This window comes from Mustelus asterias, chromosome 13, assembly GCF_964213995.1.
Source record: "Mustelus asterias chromosome 13, sMusAst1.hap1.1, whole genome shotgun sequence".
In the NCBI taxonomy this organism is placed as follows: Eukaryota; Metazoa; Chordata; class Chondrichthyes; order Carcharhiniformes; family Triakidae; genus Mustelus; species Mustelus asterias.
Window position 1 is genome coordinate 78,810,892 of NC_135813.1, and position 5,517 is coordinate 78,816,408.

Below are 5,517 nucleotides of genomic sequence, written 5' to 3' on the forward strand. Positions count from 1 at the left end.
AGCCAGTCAGCTGATCAGCACTGATTATCACACCTCACTGGATGCCTTGTTCAGGTGCTTCCAATATGGAGCCAGTACAGCAGAGAAAAGCGACCCACCAATGTATTTAAAATAGTTAAATTCCCACAGAGCAAGGTGCTACTGATGCTGTCCATAACAAGATAACCACTCACTTTTCTCTAACCCACTCCCTTTCCCTTTACTCCTTGCTCTGATCTTTACAACAGAAGGATTCAGCTCCTTGTGGAAGAATGTATTTTATCATTGAAAATCCCTGACCATATTGTGTAGTAAAATACTGTAAGTTTTCTGGTAAAGCGATGTCATGTTTTGACTGCAGACACTTTTCTAATATCCCAATCCTTCTTGAGTTAAACAGCAGTGAGAAGACAAAGAATTAGATATATTTCTTCCATTTCATTCTACAACTCACTTTCTCTCTTTTAATTATCTTCTTTGTCTCTACTTAATGCATTTTTAAAGACTTTGTTTTATTTTTGAAACCTCCACATTTTCTATCACATATATCACATTTTCTATTGGAACAGTGAAGTTCTGTCAGCAATGACGTGCTGGAGGAATATGTTGGGGTTGGGTGGAGTGGGGTGTGGCTAAAATGGGTGTAATTGATAATGTTCCTGATGCAGAAGCTGCTCTACCAATGCTTTCTGACTATTCATTGACCATTGCTTAGCATGATCTGTAAACCCCTGTAGAAATCATCATGCGATAAAAATAAATATTCTGCACATGAATAAGTTGAATTAAAAATCGCAGTTTATTTTAGCACACATTTGTTAGAAATAGAGCGGCTAGTTTGAAAATGTAACAAAATCTCCTTATTTCCAACATTTAGCAGTTATTGACAGTCTGTACTTTAATTACACAAGCTGACAATTAACCGCTGTGTATTGCAGTCGATGTGATATCTGACTGGGATTGATCACTGGGATTACACTCCAGGATCCTTTTTAGTTCCTGGTCCACAACCATTTCTCCTCTGGGTTCTCCTTGTTGCATTGAAGGACGGCTTGTTGATCTGAAGCATCTTAAACTAAAAGGGGCAACTGCTTTCATCATAGCATTTTTGAATTTCGAACTTGAAAAGTAGTAAATAGCTGGATCCAGCACTGTGTTCAGATATGTCATAAACAGTGTATTATAAAATACCTCAACAGCTATTTCATATGACTTGCAGCCTTCAGTGCCTGTTAGTCTGGTAACTAAAACAGCGATTGCAGCAATGTTTGTGGGCAAGAAACACAGTACAAAAACTGCTGCCACAGCGATCACAAGCTTTACTGCTCATTGATATTTACCCCTCGATTCAGTTTTCATCTGTTTTAACTTCCAGATTATACAGAACGTGGAGAACAGGATAATCGGAGCTGGTAAAGCAAACTTGAAAACAATAAAAACAATATCGGTCCAAATTGCTGTAGAACTGAGACGCTGGGCTTTGTCAAAAGGTTCACAGTATGTCACATTGCCATAATTGAAGGTATGAGGTTCTGCTAAAAGGTGCGAACAAATAGCCACTGCGAAAATCCACAAGGCGCCTATTACCTTCACTGCACAGCTTGTAGGCATCTTGTTCACTTTGTGGCGAGGGTGGACCACTTTAAAATAGCGATCGATCGACATAACAGTGAGGAACAGGATGCTTCCTGCCCAGTTTAAGGAGATCAAAAATATATTCAGATGACATCGAACATCACAAAGATCCAGTTCTTCCCCCGTACATAGTAATCTGCTCGAAATGGTAAACAGCAGATTAACAGAATGTCTGCAATCGCCAGATTGAGTGAATAAACACTGTTTGGTTTCCAGGATTTTACATGAAAACAGAAGATCCATAAAGCAATCACATTTCCAATGAATCCGAGGATAAATGTCACAATAATTATGGGTGGATTATAGGCTGAAAGAACCTCTTTCTCAAAAACACACATCCGGTTGTCCATTGTAGGCAGTATTGCAGTAAACTCAGCCACACAGCCACAGAAGTGAGTTGATTAACTGAACGTTCCACAACTTTATATAAAGTTCTTCCACATTACATCATGGATTGTGGGTGGTGCTCTAATTTGACAAAATTACAGCCAAACTCCAGAAAACACTTCAGCAGGTATTTACAGCGAAGTCACTCATCACTTCTGAAATACATTTAGGTTTTGAAAATGGTTATTTGTTAAAATACCGACTTATCAGAATATTGAACATTGAACTGTAAGGACTGAAATTGCTCTGTGAGAGCAGTTCAAAATGGGCTGACAGTCAACCAGCAACTGATTTTTCACTGTTACCCATCTCCTTTACACTGAAGAGCACAGGACAATCGTTCATTCCCTTTTTAGAGACTCGTATCTTGGTCTCACTGTGGGGTGTAATTGCTGTGAAATTAAACAGTTTGGCAACATTTTCCAAGTAAGGAGTCTAACAACACCAGGTTAAAGTCCAACAGGTTTATTTGGTAGCAAACGCCACTAGCTTTCGGAGCGCTGCTCCTTCGTCAGGTGAGTGGGAGTTCTGTTCACAAACAGGGCATATAAAGACACAAACTCAATTTACAGAATAATGAATAATGATTGGAATGTGAGTCTTTACAGCTAATCAAGTCTTAAAGGTACAGACAATGTGAGTGGAGAGGGCATTAGCACAGGTTAAAGAGATGTGTATTGTCTCCAGACAGGATAGCCAGTGAGACTTTGCAAGTCCAGGCAAGTTGTGGGAGTTACAGATAGTGTGACATGAACCCAAGATCCCGGTTGAGGCCGTCCTCATGTGTGCGGAACCTGGCTATCAGTCTCTGCTCAGCGACTCTGCGCTGTCGTGTGTTGTGAAGGCCGCCTTGGAGAACGCTTACCCGAATATCAGAGGCCGAATGCCCATGACCGCTGAAGTGCTCCTCAACAGGAAGAGAACAGGAGAACAGTGACCACGACACCACACAACCCTGCCACAGCAACCGCTGCAAGACGTGCCGGATCATCGACATGGATGCCATCATCTCACGTGAGAACACCATCCACCAGGTACACGGTACATACTCTTGCAACTCGGCCAACATTGTCTACCTGATACACTGCTGGAAAGGATGTCCCGAGGCATGGTACATTGGGGAAACCATGCAGACGCAACGACAACGGATGAATGAACACCACTCGACAATCACCAGGCAAGACTGTTCTCTTCCTATTGGAGAGCACTTCAGCGGTCACGGGCATTCGGCCTCTGATATTCAGGTAAGCACTCTCCAAGGCGGCCTTCACAACACACGACAGCGCAGAGTCGCTGAGCAGAGACTGATAACCAGGTTCCGCACACATGAGGACGGCCTCAACCGGGATCTTGGGTTCATGTCACACTATCTACAATCCCACAACTTGCCTGGACTTGCAAAGTCTCACTGGCTGTCCTGTCTGGAGACAATTCACATCTCTTTAACCTGTGCTAATGCTCTCTCCACTCACATTGTCTGTACCTTTAAGACTTGATTAGCTGTAAAGACTCACATTCCAATCATTATTCATTAATCTGTAAATTAAGTTTGTGTCTTTATATGCCCTGTTTGTGAACAGAACTCCCACTCACCTGACGAAGGAGCAGCGCTCCGAAAGCTAGTGGCGTTTGCTACTAAATAAACCTGTTGGACTTTAACCTGGTGTTGTTCAACTCCTTACTGTGTTTACCCCAGTCCAACGCTGGCATCTCCACATCATAACATTTTCCAAGCCAGTGTAAAATAAAAACTGGTGTGGTGAAAAGTGAGCAGCAATTCAAAGGCAGCTTGTTTCACATTGTAAACATTGGCTAGTTTCCCTCACTATATTTCTATTGATTTTTGTACTGAGTATCTTCACCCTCTCCTTGCGGCTAGAGGTTCTGTACGGTTAATTTATTTGCTTGCTCAATCGATGTTTTGCAATTCCTGCTCACTATCTGTTTTCTTTCCAAAGGCATGGTCACGTGGGAAGTGGTAGAATGTTTACTGCAACTTTTCTTTTACGAATTGACTTCCAATTCAGTAAGTGTTTTACTGTTTAAGTGCTCTGACTGTAAAAGGTGCAACCAGACAGGTTTTCTTGTAAGTATATTGTAAAAGAATAGAAAATAATGATTATTCTGCTTAACACACTCCAACACTCTCTCTCTCACACACACACACACAGTGAGAGTTTTTAAAAATAAAAACACACACATAAGATCCTCAGACATTGTCTTAGACATGGCCTGGGGATCGCTATAGTTTTACCTTAATTAAAGGAATAATTGGACACGTATGGGAACCTATTAGAACGGGTGAACTAATCCACGCGGAGAGGTATAAACCCCTAAAAACAAAAATATAAATGTGTAACTCTGCATGGATGATACTCCGACCATATGGTGACTGGATAGAATCCACAGGCAGGTCTGGGGAAAATGCAAATCTTTAAGTATTCGACCATCAGGAACAATGGGAGAAACCTGGACACAGATTGACTCATTACAACTAACAAAGGTGGATTGACCACGCTAAATTCTTCCTCAGTTTACCTTTCCACAGTAACTTCATTACATTGCTAATGTAAGCCTACTGGGGACACTCATTAATTAATAAATAAATTGTCGATGAAGTAATTTTTGCATTACCAACAAAAGACCTATCCTCATACCAAACCCATAAACCATCCGCATAAACGGGAATATCCCTATACCAACTTGCTCCAGCAACTAGTGCCCCCACACCAATCCAGTACATACTACCTGAATCCACACCACGACATCCTGCCCACCACAACATAAAACACCCACAAAGAATAAAAAGCCACCCCATCCCACCAGCTCCGGGAGCCCCCCATCCCACCCACCATAACAGGCACACACGGGAGACGAAAGTGCTAAGGCAGGGGAGGACAACAAACCACCCTTCAACCAACAATCTACCCACCAAATCCCTATCAAGAAACCCCCAAGATCTTTTTTTTCCACCGCCTGACCTCTTGCGCCCCCACCCCCCATCCCCAGTAGCCCACCTACTATCCCGTCAGTAGCCAACCCACTAACAAATCCTTTCCCCCCCCCACTCCCTCCAAAAAAACAGAATCTGACTCGGCAACAGACACAAAACCTCCCCAGCCAGGAAACCCCCAAAAAACAACTCTCCAACACACACACCACTTGGACATCCATCGCAGCCCCCGGAAACACGTAAACCCCTGACCTAGCAGCCCCCTCCTCCTAACACACACCAGCTTAACAACCACCTTCCCCGACCCACCTAAAATATGACAGAAGCAGACCATCACCATGTTTTCCTTTGTTCTTTCTTCCCCACACGGGGGTAACCGCCACTCACCACTGCACACAAGAAAAAACTAACATGAATAATAATAATATATAATATATCAGAAGAATAAGGCCCAGGAGGCAAGAAGACAACAAGCCACAGGGAGCAACAAGGGTTAGACGTGAGCTGAAAGAGAAGTGACAGAGTATGAAGAAAAGGGGACAGGTCCTCTCTCTCTGTCCGAT

The 5,517-nt window shown here is 42.8% G+C and overlaps 1 pseudogene; it reads right to left on the minus strand.

Annotated features, from left to right (window-relative positions):
- Nucleotides 1–897: 897 nt before the first annotated feature.
- LOC144502276 (hydroxycarboxylic acid receptor 3-like) lies at nucleotides 898–1,964 on the minus strand (annotated as a pseudogene).
- Nucleotides 1,965–5,517: the final 3,553 nt, after the last annotated feature.